This window comes from Lepisosteus platostomus, chromosome 16 (genome assembly GCF_059453375.1).
Source record: "Lepisosteus platostomus isolate fLepPlt1 chromosome 16, fLepPlt1.hap1, whole genome shotgun sequence".
NCBI classification, from domain to species: Eukaryota; Metazoa; Chordata; class Actinopteri; order Semionotiformes; family Lepisosteidae; genus Lepisosteus; species Lepisosteus platostomus.
Genome location: NC_142626.1, coordinates 12,772,751 through 12,791,466, shown reverse-complemented (window position 1 = coordinate 12,791,466; position 18,716 = coordinate 12,772,751). Strand labels below are relative to the sequence as shown.

The following is an 18,716-nucleotide window of genomic DNA, read 5'->3' as shown; positions in this document are numbered from 1 at the left end:
TCCTGAAACTTGGTTCACATCTTCCCCCTTCTCTCAATGACAAACTTGTTTTCTTCTAATTCTCTCCATTCATTTGTAGGTTTCGTTTTACACCTCTCCTCACCTCTCTCAACCTCACACCTGTAGCGGCAAGGCTTAATAATAAGGCAGAATTAAGTGTTCTGAGCCTTCCCAAATGAGGCCCCATTTCTCTGTTCATCTCTGTGGTGCAGCCACAGAGAAACCATTCATGCAAGATGTTTTCTTTTGATAAGGACAGCTCCCAAAGGGGGATGCACTTAGCTAAGCCTGGCTATCATGATCAATGGTCATCCATTGGTGCCTATCTGTCTAGGGAGTGCCAGTTGGACATCTGGACTGCATTACTAAGTGTCAGGACTAAGTGACTCATATCTCACCTTGATCAACCAATCAGGGACTGGTAGGGCCGAGTAACCCACGTGGGACTCTGATGCCCATGGAACTTTCAGCCAATCAATGAGCTGAAGTTCCTCCAGGTAAAAACAGGCAGCACAGAGAGCCTGAGAGATTCAGATTGAGAGATTCAGATTCAGATTCAGATTCTGAAGAGGATTCTGTGGACTGTTCTAAAGGGAATTCAAAGGAGAATTCCAGGGCAGGACGGCCCAGGAGCAGAAGGCTCCCAAGGGCAGGACATCCTCGCAGCAAGCCTCCTGACCATCCTGAGACTCAGCCCGGACAACCACGGAACGGCCAGTGTGTCCGAGTGCCAGAACTTTCCTTTGTTCTAAGAGTCGAGAGTGGAGGTTGCCAGAGAGTAACCAGCAGCAGGCCTCGTGAACCGGTCGGAACTGTGGACAGCTGAATTACTATTCAGAACTAGCGCTTCATCAGGAACGAACCGGTCCTCTTCCTGACTTGCTGGGACCCACAGTCATCTTTTCTCCTGTGCACAAACTTTGCTAGTTAAAGCCAACACTAACTAGCCGGACAGTGAGCATCAGCAGCGCACCGTCGCAAGCCGCACAGCACAGCCTGGCACACAGCCAGAGAGCGCGGATTGGACAGCAACAGCCTGCAACTGTTCCTTTGTGCCCGCAGGAGATCTGAATCCCCAGAGATTGGATGAGTATTCAACTTCAATGCATTACAGCTCGAGAATTCAATTGTTATCCCAACCAGTTGATATCAATTTAATTCCTAAGAGTTATGTACTTGTTTGAGTATCTAATATAGAAGTTGTAACCAAGTTCACTTTACGAAACGGTCTTAATGAATGATATACTGAACGTATGTCCTCTTGATATGTGTAACACTTTGTAACTGATTGAATATATATCTTTTGTATTCTGATAACCCTCTCGATAAGATCTGTTAGGTTTATATGCATATTCTATGTATTAATAAATGTATCCTCGTGTATTAGTACCTGTGTGTGCGCGTTGTTTGAGTTATGTCGCATGGTTGGATTCTAAAGCCATCAAAAGAATCAACTTTGTGATTTACTGCTACAATTAATAATTGTCTCAGTAAATGCCCAAACCCTACAGAACTGGTGCCTTCAGAGAGCCACTATGATTACATATTTGGCGTCCCTGAACCGGTTTTCCCTACATTATTTGGCGTCCCTGGGTCAGTTTAATCTACACACCACTTGATTGGCCACTCTGCCTCTCCCCTGCTCCTGCCTCCTACTCTCTCCTGGCTTTTGTTTTCCCATGCTATATTATCTTTGCTGACTGTCCTATCTTTCTTACACCCGAAGAAGGCTTTGCAGCTGAAACATTGTGTTTTCTTTCTTCTCTTTTCAGCATGGAATTAACTTATTGTTCCTATTTAAAGTAGTGTGCATTTTTAAATGCTTGTTGTATTTGGAATTTAATTATTATAATTAAATAATTTTATTTCTTTTATTCATTATTTTGTTTCTCTCTTGAGTGAGAATTGAATAATTTTTAAAACTATGTTCACCGAATGCATTTTGTCTCTAAGCAATGAAAAAATCATTCATGGTTTGGTCCACATAGAGGGCTGTTATGTTAACTGTGTGAAGAGTTTTGAAAAAGTGAGCTCGGTATTAAAAAACACTTGTTAGCAATTGTAAAAAAAAATAATTATTGGATATTGTTTTCAACTATAATGAGATAATATTTCACACAGAAAATAAAATGAAAAAATACCAAGCAGTCAAAGTAAACAAAATAAAACTTTACTGTTGAAAATACAGGTACATTCCGAAAGCAACAGTCAGTTTAGCTGATCTGAGTGACGTGGGTGGGAACACCGGGTGTCACGATTCTCTCTCCTCTTAAGGGCGCTCCAGCGCTTCCTTGTTAGTTTCATCTCCTGCACCAGTTCCCTGTTCCAGCCCCTTTTCAGTTCCCCCTTAAAAGCCAGACACTGACACTAATCCGGGCTCTGCATTGGTTCCCGCATCATGCGAGCCCGGGACCAGGATGCGCCTGGCTCCGTTATGGTTTTAGTTTCTGTTCCTGTTCCCGTTCCCATTTCCCCTGCCGGCCCCGACCCGGTTCTGGATTTTAATCATCTATCTTGGATGGATCGCCTGGCCTTGGACTTTTTGTGCCGTTTTGGATTTCCTGTTTGACTCATCCCTGGATCGTTTGCCTTGGCCACACCTCCCCCGCCTACAGCACTCCATGGACACACACCCCCATTCTCATCCCCATATCCTGCATGCTTTTTTCCCCTTGTTTTCTCACTTTACCCTGGATTGTGTCATCTGCATAGGATCCGGAAAGAACTCTCCCTGACACTGGGGCTCCGTGTTTTTCCCTCTGTCTATAGGCACGCTGACGGGGTTAATGAGGGTGCTTACAGTAGGTCTATATGTTACCCCGTCTCTGTCTGTGAGTGCCTTATCCAGGACACAGAGAGAGGCTCCTGCAGGCGCAACTGACAGGAGACAACAGTTTGGTCGTGTCCCAGTTCTCACACTGAGCCCTAAGCCCTGATATAAGTGTAAGCAATTAATTAATTTAGCGAGGATTCAGGGGTGATTCCCTTCAGCAGTCTGCTCCGATGCAGATCTCAAAGCACATTAAGGGGGCACTGATGAGCACCCTGGTGACACTCAAAACCACAGTAAACTTTAGAAATTCTCAATTAATTTTGGCATGCAGCACCTGCAGTTTATGGTGGAGGAGGACCGAATCAGTTAACAGATAGATTGTGGAATTAAATTTTTCGGGCTCCCCTTGTGGATAGTTGGACGGTGGGGGGGAACATGTTGCAATCCATCTCCTTGTTCCCCTCGACAGCGCAAAGGTCCTTTCCTATGGGGGTAGTCGGGTCTCTGCACTCTGCTCTGGTCCAAACAGAGAACAAGATAGCAATTCCTAGGACCGGTCTGGATTGGGTTGCCTTCTTGGTCCTAGGTGTCTCAGCCATTCCTCGTCCTCTTTTCACTACTCCCCCATCTTCTCTGGTGATTGTGGCTGCGGAAAAATGTATTTGCAAGGTAGTTATGAAATCGACTACAGTCTGAGGGTCTGTCTGCTGGTGGAGTTAGGTGTAGGTCAATTTTGAAAGAGGTTTGAATTGCAGGTGCGTTAGTCACTGAAAAGACAAAATGATTTAATGTGTGAAAGAAAACAGTGATGAAGATCATAACAGCATACCAAACACGGGAAAACAGCATCAGGAAGGAGGAAAGTTGTTTAAAGCTCATCATCAGGGCTAGACAGATACCTAAGAAGATAACTACTAAAATCAACGGCCTTCAAAATGACCACAGAATCAAATCCACACCCCCATGACCCAGTCTGAACAGATACTGCACATCATGGGCCTCACAAAGCTATTTATTGGGCTAGCACTCAGAAACCACATGTAATCAAGGCCAATATGCAGCAAAACATAACAGTGGAAGAAATAATATGGTCTGATAAATCGTCTTTTATTCTTATTAACAGCTGCACTGTTCTGCACATTAACAACACTGACACATTCTCACACACTGTACAGCACATTAACAACACTGACACACTCTCACACACTGTACTGCCCATTAACAACACTGAACACTCTCACAGACTACACAACAGATTAACAACACAGAAAAACACTCACAGGCTGTACTACACATTAACAACACGGGCACACTCTGTCAGACTGTACTGCACATTAACAACATTGGGACACTATCAGGGTCTATCAGCACATTAATTCTGACACGCTCTTTGTTTGTACTGCACATTATCAATGCTGACACACTCTCATAGAATATACCACACATTAGCAACACTGACACATCCTCACAGCCTGTACTGTACATTAACAACACATTAACAACACTGAAAAACTCTCACAGACGGTAGTGCACCCTCATAGGTTGTACACTCCTGTACAATACCAAAAGCCATACAAACAGACTGCACATTAGCAACACAAACATACTATTACATACTGTATTGCACATTAACCACACTGACACACTCTTGCAGAGTGTACTGTATGGTACTTATAGAACATCTGTAACATTTTCCGTACAGGGTAACAAACTCTGTGGTATAGTGATCTGTAAACTGTCTTGTCATTGGTTGTTTAATTAACCATATATTTCATAAACTCACTGAAAACCTGATAGTGTCAAAATTAATCAATTTCAGTGTTACCTATTAAAAAGTTAAAAAGCAACTGACTGAGATATTTCCAGGAAATAAAGAGTGACTTCACTAGGTGGACATGGAATGTCTTATAGATGTATGTTTCTATTGCTATTCTGATACTATTATAGTATTCTTAATATAATGCATTTATAAATGCCTTAACTATTATAATAAAAGGCACTTACTTTATTTGTCCACCTTATTTCTATTCTGATTTATTGCTATTCTAATTATATTATTAACACTTGAAATCATTAACACAGGTCCTAACTATGAGGAGGAATGCAAGGTGATGTCTGCACATGGACTGAGAACAGGAAACAGCCTGTGACTGGGTGGATGCAGGTAGTGTTGTTCCGCAGGGACCGATGTGTGTGCTGTTTGTTCCTTTCTACAACTGCCTTAAAGAGACAAAAGTATTTTTTTATTATGAACCCCTGTACTGCATATTGGCAACATTGAAGTGCTCTCACAGAATGTAATGTATGTCAGCTGTAAGGCCTCTCAGTCAGTCAGTGAATATTAAGAAAAAAGTCAATCCTGGAGACTAAGGTGCTTTCAGAACAGTTCAGGGATACAGGGGTAGAAAGATATAGACAGGCTGCACACAGGTCTCTGTGGAACAGCACTGCCTGCACCCACCCAGTCACAGGCTGTTTCCTGTTCTCAGTCCATGTGCAGATATCACCTTGCATTCCGTTTCATACACTTAGGAACTGTGTTGAAATTTCAAGTGTTTATTTTTAATTTAGTTTTCTGTCCACATAGTGGCATCACAGTTGATCATATGAATGTGAAGATGTCATACAGTATGTTATTTGATTCATGTCAGCAAATACATCAGTCTGGTAGTAGGTATTTTTCTTATGGGTAACATTGAAATTCATTTAGTTTAAAACACTGTCAGGTTATTTTTTCAGTTAATACTATTCAATTAGAAAAGACAAGGCTGAGTTTGTAACACTAAATTGAAAATGTTAAAAATGTTGTGAATGTGCAGTTCAGTCTGTGTGAAAGTTTGTCAGTGTTGTTATTGTGCAGTGAAGTATGTAAGAGTGTGTCAGTGTGGTTATTCTGCAGTAAAAAGTGTCAGGGTGTGTCAGTCTTGTTAATGTGCAGTACAGAGTGCATGGCTGTTGCTCGTGTACAAGACAGTACAGCCTGAGAGAATGTATCATTGTTGTCCATGTACAGTACAGTCTGAGACAGTGTGTGGTAATGTTCTGTACAGTCCAGTTCTATGAATAAGAGTAAAGACGATTCACCGGAACATTTTATTTCTTCCACTGCTGAGAAGTGCATGTTTTGTGCTCCAAATTATGCATTGCTTTGCACTGGCCTTGGTTACAAGGGGTTTCTGCATGGTGCCCCGACCATAAATATCAGTTTTTTGTAGTGTGTTCTCACGAGGCACCAGTTCTGTAGGGGTTTGGGCATTTACGGGGACAATTATTAATTGTAGCCGTAAATCACAAAATTATTCTTTTAATGGCTTTAGAATCCAACCTTGCGGTATAACTCAAACAACACACACACACAGGTACTAATACACGAGGATACATTTATTAATACATAGAATATGCATGTAAACCTAACAGATCTTATCGTGAGGGTTATCAGAATACAAAAGATATATATTCATTCAGTTACGAAGAGTTACACATATCAAGAGGACATACGTTCGGTATATCATTCATTTAGACCATTTCGTAATTGAACTTGGTTACAACTTCACTATACATTAGATATTCAAAAGAAGTACATAACTCTTAGGAATTAAATTGATATCAACTGGTTGGGATAACAATTGAATTCTCGAGCTGTAATGCAGTGAAGTTGAATACTCATCCAATCTCTGGGGATTCGGATCTCCTGCAGGCACAAAGAAGCAGTTGCAGGCTTGTTGCTGTCCAATCCACGCTCTCTGGCTCGGTGCCAGGCTGTGCTGTGCGGCTTGCGACGGTGCGCTGCTGATGCTCTCTGAAGACCGGCTAGTTAGTTTTGGCTGAAACTAGCAAGAGTTTGTGCACAGGAGAACAGATGACTGTGGGTCCCAGCAGGTCAGGAAGAGGACTGGTTCGTTCCTGATGAAGCGCTAGTTCTGAATACTGATTCAGCTGTCCACAGTTCTGACGTGTTCACGAGGCTTGCTGCTGGTGCTAACTTGGGGTGGATCCTTTGGTTACTCGTGGCAACCTCCACTCTTGACTCTTAGAACAAAGGAAAGTTCTGGCACTCGGACCCACTGGCCGTTCCGTGGTTGTCCGGGCTGAGTCTCAGGATGGTCAGGAGGCGTGCTGCGAGAATGTCCTGCCCTTGGGAGCCTTCTGCTCCTGGGTTGTCCTGCCCTGGAATTCTCTCACACCCCTGGAATTCTCCTTAGAGATTCTCCTACTCATTTCTCCTTGGAATAGTTCTGGAACTCTGTGCTGCCTGTTTTTAGCTGGAGGAACTTCAGCTCGTTCATTGGCTGAACGTTTCCTGGGCATCAACTTCAGCTCGTTCATTGGCTGAAAGTTTCCTGGGCATCAGAGTCCCATGTGGGTTACTTGGCCCTACCAGTCCCTGATTGGTTGATCAAGGTGAGATATGAGTAACTTACTACTGACACTTAGGAATGCAGTCCAGATGTCCATCTGGCACTCCCTAGACAGATAGGCACCAATGGATGACCATTGATCATGATAGCCAGGCTTAGCTAAGTGCATCCCATTTGGGAGCTGTCCCTTATCAAAAGAAAACATCTTTAAATCAGCCTGCATGAATAGTTTCTCTGTGGCTGCACCACAGAGATGAAGAGAGAGATGGGGCCTCATTTGGGAAAGCACAGCAACACTTAATTCTGTCTTATTAACAAGCATTGCCGCTACTTTTGTGAAGCTCAAGATGTGCAGTATTTGTAGAGACTGGGTCACAAAGCTATACATTAAGTGCTGTGGTAATTCCTGAGGCTGTTGTATTGTAGTTTTTAGTAGCGATCCTGTAAGGTGTCTGTCTAACCCTGTTGATGAGCTTTGACTTGTGACCACTGTTCCTCCTTCCTTATGCTTCCTTATTGTTTTGTATTCTGCATGCTGTTCTGATTTTTGTCACTGTTCCCTCGACAGATTAAATCAATTTGCCACTTCTGTGACTGAAGTTTCTGTGATTCAGGCACCAACTGCGTAATCCCTCTCAAAATCTGTTAGATCTCTCATGTTGCTTTAGAAACGCCCATATTAAAGGGTGGATTTCTAGACTGCTTCATCAGCAAAAATACATTGGCAATTCATATTGAATTTAAAATGAATGATGTGTTAAAGCCTTTTAGATGTCATGAATTTATTTCAATTTATAAGTGTTGTTTTCATTAGGTGTTTCCATTATTTTATCCTCCTTTTGTACAATAGCTGGTGCAGTACAAGCTTTCCTCTCTCTGACACGACGTGTTTGAATCATCAGTGTTATCTTATACATTAAAGTGGAACAAGTGCCCTAAAAACCATTTCACAAGAAGTCCTTCATTGTGGTGAGTCTGTCTTTTTGAGCCTCTCTTTCTTTCAGTGCTTCCTGATTAAAAACAACATTTAACTCAACGTTAGTTACTTTCTGTAAATGATTCTAATCTGCAGCCCAGTGCAGGTCTCCTGCTCTTAAGTCACACGGAACTGCTGAGATGATTCACAGCAAGTTCAGGTTTAAAATGGCGGAGAGCAGAAGTGCTGACTGTGGTATATAAGACAGTGTTTTTGTAAAAGTACTGAGAAGTTTTTACAAGTACTCAGAACCTTGACATGTTTGCATTTTGTTGTTTTTAAGCTTGTTGGTCAAAATACTATGAAGTAATAATATTTTATTATGTACACAAACTAGAAAAAGAAAAAAGAAAAAATTAGATAATATCATAATGAAATGGAGAAGACATGATTGCATTCATTTTCAAACCCTTATTTCATTTTGGTTCACAAATTTTCCAGAACAGACTGCACTGATAGTTTTTGTGTGCAATAGGAGTCATTCACATGATTTCAGAAATAAATACTTTTGTCTCTGTAAGTCCCTCAGTCATGCAGTGAATATAAAGAAATTATTCAATCCTGGAGACTAAGGAGCTTTCAGAACAGATCACGGATACAGGTGTAGAAAGAAAAGAAAGGCTGCACACGGGTCTCTGTGGAACAGCACTGCCTGCATCCACCCAGTCACAGGCTGTTTCCTGTTCTCAATCCATGTGCAGAAATCACTCCTCTTCATACACTAAGGAACTGTATTGAAATTTCAAGTGCTACTTACTTAATCTCTATTAGATTAATAGTAAGAATGTAACTTTTTAAGACAGTTTCAAAGCACATTTTGACATCAAAGTCTTTCATATATCTGTGAATACATCAGACTTATACATAATTTTTTCAGTCCAGTTGTAGGGATAAGAGCAACACACGACTCATCAGACATTATTATATCATCCACTGCTCACAAGTTAAGATTTTGCACTCATTACAATAGATGATTTATTCTATCTAACACAATTTATTTGAATTGTCACTGTTGCCTTAACTTTAAAGTAGGAAAAGTATACTCAAAACCATTTCACAGGAAGTCCTTCAGCACGATGTTTCTGAGTGTCTTTTTCAGCCTCTCTTTCCTACAGTGGTTTCCTATTTGAAAATGAAACTTTAGTGAAATAGAAAGTATGTTCCTGATACGTCTCCATTAAGAGCCAAGCAGAAGAGACACAATTAGGTACAAGTAAAGAGGGAAAAAAATACTCCTGCATTAAAAACACACTGAAGTGCTGTAATTGTGGAAGGTGGCTGGTGGAGAGAGCAAGAGTTTGGACAAGAAAGCAGACTTTAGACCACTGACTGTAAAGTCCGAGAGCCTGAAAATATTTTAGAGTAAACTACACGAGCAGAAGGACTTCAGCGGAAACTTTACACCACCCTGGGTGAGTCTCTCAGCAATGAATATGTCAGAAAGAGGCACCATTTCACCTCTCTTCTGTACTGGTACATCGTTGTCAAGTGGTAGTTTCTGACAAGGATCCTTGTCTGCAGCCGAGTGCAGGACTCCTGCTCTGAAGACACACAGAGCTGCCGAGATGGGTTCACAGTGTATTGAAGTTTAAAATGGCGGAAAGCGGAAGTGCTGACTGTGGTAGATAAAGTTGCATAGAGCGCTTTTCATGCAGTTCATTCTACAGGTACTAAGAATCTTGACATTTTTGCATTTTCGCAAAATGGGAAAGGATAATTAATATGATGAGAAAAATTACAAAGTCATGATTGCATACGTTTTCAAACCCTTACTGAGGAAACAAATTCATTTGGGTGTATAAATTTACCAAAATGAGCTTACCTAATAGTTTTGTGGCCCTTGTTTGTAATAATAGTCATACACACAATTTCAGAAATAAATACTTTGTCTCTGTGAGATCCCTCAGTCAGACAGTGGATATAAAGAAAAGATTCAATCCTGGAGACTAAGGAGCTTTCAGAACTGCTCAGGGATACAGTTGTAGAAAGACACAGACAGGCTGCACACGGGTCTCTGTGGAACAACACTGTCTGCATCCACCCAGTCACAGGCTGTTTCCTGTTCTCAGCCCATGTGCAGACATCACCTTGCATTCCTCTTCATACACTAAGGAACTGTGTTGAAATTTCAAGTGCTACTTTCTCAATCGCTATTAGATTAATAGTAAGAATGTAACATTATCAGACAGTTTCAACGCACATTTTGACATCAGAGTCTTTCATATGTCTGTGAATACATCAGACTTATACATCATTTTTTCAGTCCAGTTGTAGGAATAAGAGCAACACACGATTCATCAGACATTATCATACCATCCACTGCTCACAAGTTAAGATTTTGCACTCATTACGTCAAGTTACGTCAAGTTATGTGTTACAAGGGGAATCTGAAAGGCAGCACTACCATAAATATCAGCTTCGTGAAGCTCGTGATGAGCAGTATTTGATGACACTGGGTCACTGTGCTGTAGATTCTGTTCTTCTGTCATTTATGAGGCTTGTGTTTGTTGTTTTTGGAAGCTACTCTTTTAATAGACCATTAGCCCTGTAGGTAAGCTGTGAACAGTGACCATTGTTCCTCCTTCCTGATGCTGTTTCCCTTGTTTTGGTGTTCGTTCTGTATGCCATTATGGTTTTCATCATCGTTCTCCTGACACATTTAATCATTTCATCACTTCTCTGAGTGACTCACCTGCAATTTGGACACAAACTATTTAAGCCCTGTCAAAATTCGTTAGATCTCTCATGTCTCTTTAGAACCTCCCATATTAAACTGTTTTATAAGACTGCTTTTAAGGCAGAAACGTTTTGTTGATTCATGTTGAACTGAACATGGAACATATGAAGAATCCATTTTAGCTGTCATTTAATTGTTCCAATTTACAAGTGCTTTTTAGCTGTCTTTCCATTAATTTGGTCATCTCCCAGGCATTTGCAGGTGCAGTAGATGATTTATTCTAACACAATTTATTTGAATTGTCACTTTTGCCTTAACTTTAAAGTAGGAAAAGTGAACTCAAAACCATTTCACAGGAAGTCCTTCAGCACGATGTTTCTGAGTTTCTTTTTCAGCCTCTCTTTCCTACAGTGGTTTCCTATTCTAAAATGAAACTTTAGTGAAATAGAAAGTATGTTCCTGATACGTCTCCATTAAGAGCCAAGCAGAAGAGACACAATTAGGTACAAGTAAAGAGGGAAAAAAATACTCCTGCATTAAAAACACACTGAAGTGCTGTAATTGTGGAAGGTGGCTGGTGGAGAGAGCAAGAGTTTGGACAAGAAAGCAGACTTTAGACCACTGACTGTAGAGTCCGAGAGCCTGAAAATATTTTAGAGTAAACTACACGAGAAGAAGGACTTCAGCGGAAACTTTACACCACCCTGGGTGAGTCTCTCAGCAATGAATATGTCAGAAAGAGGAACCGTTTCACCTCTCTTCTGTACTGGTACAGCGTTGTCAAGTGGTAGTTTCTGACAAGGATCCTTGTCTGCAGCCGAGTGCAGGACTCCGGCTCTGAAGACACACAGAGCTGCCGAGATGGGTTCACAGTGTATTGAAGTTCAAAATGGCGGAAAGCGGAAGTGCTGACTGTGGTGGATAAAGTTGCATAGAGCGCTTTTCATGCAGTTCATTCTACAGGTACTAAGAATCTTGACATTTTTGCATTTTCGCAAAATGGGAAAGGATAATTAATATGATGAGAAAAATTACAAAGTCATGATTGCATACGTTTTCAAACCCTTATTGAGGAAACAAATTCATTTCGGTGTAAAAATTTACCAAAATGAGCTTACCTAATAGTTTTGTGGCCCTTGTTTGTAATAATAGTCATACTCACAATTTCAGAAATAAATACTTTGTCTCTGTGAGATCCCTCAGTCAGACAGTGGATATAAAGAAAAGATTCAATCCTGGAGACTAAGGAGCTTTCAGAACTGCTCAGGGATACAGTTGTAGAAAGACACAGACAGGCTGCACACGGGTCTCTGTGGAACAACACTGTCTGCATCCACCCAGTCACAGGCTGTTTCCTGTTCTCAGCCCATGTGCAGACATCACCTTGCATTCCTCTTCATACACTAAGGAACTGTGTTGAAATTTCAAGTGCTACTTTCTCAATCGCTATTAGATTAATAGTAAGAATGTAACATTATCAGACAGTTTCAACGCACATTTTGACATCAGAGTCTTTCATATGTCTGTGAATACATCAGACTTATACATCATTTTTTCAGTCCAGTTGTAGGAATAAGAGCAACACACGATTCATCAGACATTATCATACCATCCACTGCTCACAAGTTAAGATTTTGCACTCATTACGTCAAGTTACGTCAAGTTATGTGTTACAAGGGGAATCTGAAAGGCAGCACTACCATAAATATCAGCTTCGTGAAGCTCGTGATGAGCAGTATTTGATGACACTGGGTCACTGTGCTGTAGATTCTGTTCTGCTGTCATTTATGAGGCTTGTGTTTGTTGTTTTTGGAAGCTACTCTTTTAATAGACCATTAGCCCTGTAGGTAAGCTGTGAACAGTGACCATTGTTCCTCCTTCCTGATGCTGTTTCCCTTGTTTTGGTGTTCGTTCTGTATGCCATTATGGTTTTCATCATCGTTCTCCTGACACATTTAATCATTTCATCACTTCTCTGAGTGACTCACCTGCAATTTGGACACAAACTATTTAAGCCCTGTCAAAATTCGTTAGATCTCTCATGTCTCTTTAGAACCTCCCATATTAAACTGTTTTATAAGACTGCTTTTAAGGCAGAAACGTTTTGTTGATTCATGTTGAACTGAACATGGAACATATGAAGAATCCATTTTAGCTGTCATTTAATTGTTCCAATTTACAAGTGCTTTTTAGCTGTCTTTCCATTAATTTGGTCATCTCCCAGGCATTTGCAGGTGCAGTAGATGATTTATTCTAACACAATTTATTTGAATTGTCACTTTTGCCTTAACTTTAAAGTAGGAAAAGTGAACTCAAAACCATTTCACAGGAAGTCCTTCAGCACGATGTTTCTGAGTTTCTTTTTCAGCCTCTCTTTCCTACAGTGGTTTCCTATTCTAAAATGAAACTTTAGTGAAATAGAAAGTATGTTCCTGATACGTCTCCATTAAGAGCCAAGCAGAAGAGACACAATTAGGTACAAGTAAAGAGGGAAAAAAATACTCCTGCATTAAAAACACACTGAAGTGCTGTAATTGTGGAAGGTGGCTGGTGGAGAGAGCAAGAGTTTGGACAAGAAAGCAGACTTTAGACCACTGACTGTAGAGTCCGAGAGCCTGAAAATATTTTAGAGTAAACTACACGAGAAGAAGGACTTCAGCGGAAACTTTACACCACCCTGGGTGAGTCTCTCAGCAATGAATATGTCAGAAAGAGGAACCGTTTCACCTCTCTTCTGTACTGGTACAGCGTTGTCAAGTGGTAGTTTCTGACAAGGATCCTTGTCTGCAGCCGAGTGCAGGACTCCGGCTCTGAAGACACACAGAGCTGCCGAGATGGGTTCACAGTGTATTGAAGTTCAAAATGGCGGAAAGCGGAAGTGCTGACTGTGGTGGATAAAGTTGCATAGAGCGCTTTTCATGCAGTTCATTCTACAGGTACTAAGAATCTTGACATTTTTGCATTTTTGCAAAATGGGAAAGGATAATTAATATGATGAGAAAAATTACAAAGTCATGATTGCATACGTTTTCAAACCCTTATTGAGGAAACAAATTCATTTCGGTGTAAAAATTTACCAAAATGAGCTTACCTAATAGTTTTGTGGCCCTTGTTTGTAATAATAGTCATACTCACAATTTCAGAAATAAATACTTTGTCTCTGTGAGATCCCTCAGTCAGACAGTGGATATAAAGAAAAGATTCAATCCTGGAGACTAAGGAGCTTTCAGAACTGCTCAGGGATACAGTTGTAGAAAGACACAGACAGGCTGCACACGGGTCTCTGTGGAATAACACTGTCTGCATCCACCCAGTCACAGGCTGTTTCCTGTTCTCAGCCCATGTGCAGACATCACCTTGCATTCCTCTTCATACACTAAGGAACTGTGTTGAAATTTCAAGTGCTACTTTCTCAATCGCTATTAGATTAATAGTAAGAATGTAGAATTATAAGACAGTTTCAACGCACATTTTGACATCAGAGTCTTTCATATGTCTGTGAATACATCAGACTTATACATCATTTTTTCAGTCCAGTTGTAGGAATAAGAGCAACACACGATTCATCAGACATTATCATACCATCCACTGCTCACAAGTTAAGATTTTGCACTCATTACGTCAAGTTACGTCAAGTTATGTGTTACAAGGGGAATCTGAAAGGCAGCACTACCATAAATATCAGCTTCGTGAAGCTCGTGATGAGCAGTATTTGATGACACTGGGTCACTGTGCTGTAGATTCTGTTCTGCTGTCATTTATGAGGCTTGTGTTTGTTGTTTTTGGAAGCTACTCTTTTAATAGACCATTAGCCCTGTAGGTAAGCTGTGAACAGTGACCATTGTTCCTCCTTCCTGATGCTGTTTCCCTTGTTTTGGTGTTCGTTCTGTATGCCATTATGGTTTTCATCATCGTTCTCCTGACACATTTAATCATTTCATCACTTCTCTGAGTGACTCACCTGCAATTTGGACACAAACTATTTAAGCCCTGTCAAAATTCGTTAGATCTCTCATGTCTCTTTAGAACCTCCCATATTAAACTGTTTTATAAGACTGCTTTTAAGGCAGAAACGTTTTGTTGATTCATGTTGAACTGAACATGGAACATATGAAGAATCCATTTTAGCTGTCATTTAATTGTTCCAATTTACAAGTGCTTTTTAGCTGTCTTTCCATTAATTTGGTCATCTCCCAGGCATTTGCAGGTGCAGTAGATGATTTATTCTAACACAATTTATTTGAATTGTCACTTTTGCCTTAACTTTAAAGTAGGAAAAGTGAACTCAAAACCATTTCACAGGAAGTCCTTCAGCACGATGTTTCTGAGTGTCTTTTTCAGCCTCTCTTTCCTACATTGGTTTCCTATTTGAAAATGAAACTTTAGTGAAATAGAAAGTATGTTCCTGATACGTCTCCATTAAGAGCCAAGCAGAAGAGACACAATTAGGTACAAGTAAAGAGGGAAAAAAATACTCCTGCATTAAAAACACACTGAAGTGCTGTAATTGTGGAAGGTGGCTGGTGGAGAGAGCAAGAGTTTGGACAAGAAAGCAGACTTTAGACCACTGACTGTAGAGTCCGAGATGCCTGAAAATATTTTAGAGTAAACTACACGAGAAGAAGGACTTCAGCGGAAACTTTACACCACCCTGGGTGAGTCTCTCAGCAATGAATATGTCAGAAAGAGGCACCGTTTCACCTCTCTTCTGTACTGGTACAGCGTTGTCAAGTGGTAGTTTCTGACAAGGATCCTTGTCTGCAGCCGAGTGCAGGACTCCGGCTCTGAAGACACACAGAGCTGCCGAGATGGGTTCACAGTGTATTGAAGTTCAAAATGGCGGAAAGCGGAAGTGCTGACTGTGGTGGATAAAGTTGCATAGAGCGCTTTTCATGCAGTTCATTCTACAGGTACTAAGAATCTTGACATTTTTGCATTTTTGCAAAATGGGAAAGGATAATTAATATGATGAGAAAAATTACAAAGTCATGATTGCATACGTTTTCAAACCCTTACTGAGGAAACAAATTCATTTGGGTGTATAAATTTACCAAAATGAGCTTACCTAATAGTTTTGTGGCCCTTGTTTGTAATAATAGTCATACACACAATTTCAGAAATAAATACTTTGTCTCTGTGAGATCCCTCAGTCAGACAGTGGATATAAAGAAAAGATTCAATCCTGGAGACTAAGGAGCTTTCAGAACTGCTCAGGGATACAGTTGTAGAAAGACACAGACAGGCTGCACACGGGTCTCTGTGGAATAACACTGTCTGCATCCACCCAGTCACAGGCTGTTTCCTGTTCTCAGCCCATGTGCAGACATCACCTTGCATTCCTCTTCATACACTAAGGAACTGTGTTGAAATTTCAAGTGCTACTTTCTCAATCGCTATTAGATTAATAGTAAGAATGTAACATTATCAGACAGTTTCAACGCACATTTTGACATCAGAGTCTTTCATATGTCTGTGAATACATCAGACTTATACATCATTTTTTCAGTCCAGTTGTAGGAATAAGAGCAACACACGATTCATCAGACATTATCATACCATCCACTGCTCACAAGTTAAGATTTTGCACTCATTACGTCAAGTTACGTCAAGTTATGTGTTACAAGGGGAATCTGAAAGGCAGCACTACCATAAATATCAGCTTCGTGAAGCTCGTGATGAGCAGTATTTGATGACACTGGGTCACTGTGCTGTAGATTCTGTTCTGCTGTCATTTATGAGGCTTGTGTTTGTTGTTTTTGGAAGCTACTCTTTTAATAGACCATTAGCCCTGTAGGTAAGCTGTGAACAGTGACCATTGTTCCTCCTTCCTGATGCTGTTTCCCTTGTTTTGGTGTTCGTTCTGTCTGCCATTATGGTTTTCATCATCGTTCTCCTGACACATTTAATCATTTCATCACTTCTCTGAGTGACTCACCTGCAATTTGGACACAAACTATTTAAGCCCTGTCAAAATTCGTTAGATCTCTCATGTCTCTTTAGAACCTCCCATATTAAAGTGTTTTATAAGACTGCTTTTAAGGCAGAAACGTTTTGTTGATTCATGTTGAACTGAACATGGAACATATGAAGAATCCATTTTAGCTGTCATTTAATTGTTTCAATTTACAAGTGCTTTTTAGCTGTCTTTCCATTAATTTGGTCATCTCCCAGGCATTTGCAGGTGCAGTAGATGATTCATTCTATCTAACACAATTTATTTGAATTGTCACTTTTGCCTTAACTTTAAAGTAGGAAAAGTGTACTCAAAACCATTTCACAGGAAGTCCTTCAGCACGATGTTTCTGAGTGTCTTTTTCAGCCTCTCTTTCCTACATTGGTTTCCTATTTGAAAATGAAACTTTAGTGAAATAGAAAGTATGTTCCTGATACGTCTCCATTAAGAGCCAAGCAGAAGAGACACAATTAGGTACAAGTAAAGAGGGAAAAAAATACTCCTGCATTAAAAACACACTGAAGTGCTGTAATTGTGGAAGGTGGCTGGTGGAGAGAGCAAGAGTTTGGACAAGAAAGCAGACTTTAGACCACTGACTGTAGAGTCCGAGAGCCTGAAAATATTTTAGAGTAAACTACACGAGCAGAAGGACTTCAGCGGAAACTTTACACCACCCTGGGTGAGTCTCTCAGCAATGAATATGTCAGAAAGAGGCACCGTTTCACCTCTCTTCTGTACTGGTACAGCGTTGTCAAGTGGTAATTTCTGACAAGGATCCTTGTCTGCAGCCGAGTGCAGGACTCCTGCTCTGAAGACACACAGAGCTGCCGAGATGGGTTCACAGTGTATTGAAGTTCAAAATGGCGGAAATCGGAAGTGCTGACTGTGGTGGATAAAGTTGCATAGAGCGCTTTTCATGCAGTTCATTCTACAGGTACTAAGAATCTTGACATTTTTGCATTTTTACAAAATGGGAAAGGATAATTAATATGATGAGAAAAATTACAAAGTCATGATTGCATATGTTTTCAAACCCTTACTGAGGAAACATAAATTCATTTGGGTGTACAAATTTACCAAAATGAACTTACATAATAGTTTTGTGGCCCTTGTTTGTAATAAGTCATACACATAATTTCAGAAATAAATACTTTGTCTCTGTGAGATCCATCAGTCAGACAGTGAATATAAAGAAAAGATTCAATCCTGGAGACTAAGGAGCTTTCAGAACTGCTCAGGGATACAGTTGTAGAAAGACACAGACAGGCTGCACAGGGGTCTCTGTGGAACAGCACTGTCTGCATCCACCCAGTCACAGGCTGTTTCCTGTTCTCAGCCCATGTGCAGACATCACCTTGCATTCCTCTTCATACACTAAGGAACTGTGTTGAAATTTCAAGTGCTACTTTCTCAATCGCTATTAGATTAATAGTAAGAATGTAGAATTATAAGACAGTTTCAACGCACATTTTGACATCAGAGTCTTTCATATGTCTGTGAATACATTAGACTTATACATCATTTTTTCAGTCCAGTTGTAGGAATAAGAGCAACACACTACTCATCAGACATTATCATATCATCCACTGCTCACAAGTTAAGATTTTGCACTCATTACGTCAAGTTACGTCAAGTTATGTGTTACAAGGGGAATCTGAAAGGCAGCACTACCATAAATATCAGCTTCGTGAAGCTCGTGATGAGCAGTATTTGATGACACTGGGTCACTGTGCTGTAGATTCTGTTCTGCTGTCATTTATGAGGCTTTTGTTTGTTGTTTTTGGAAGCTACTCTTTTAATAGACCATTAGCCCTGTAGGTAAGCTGTGAACAGTGACCATTGTTCCTCCTTCCTGATGCTGTTTCCCTTGTTTTGGTGTTCGTTCTGTATGCCATTATGGTTTTCATCACCGTTCTCATGACACATTTAATCATTTCATCACGTCTCTGAGTGACGCACCTGCAATTTGGACACAAGCT

General features: G+C 40.5%; 1 protein-coding gene across 1 annotated transcript in view; it reads left to right on the top strand.

The window, feature by feature from the left end:
- LOC148646899 (protein NLRC3-like) overlaps positions 1-18,716 on the top strand; it is a 1,251,308-nt gene that overhangs the window by 1,028,062 nt on the left and 204,530 nt on the right. The gene's annotated exons all lie outside the window — the stretch shown is intronic.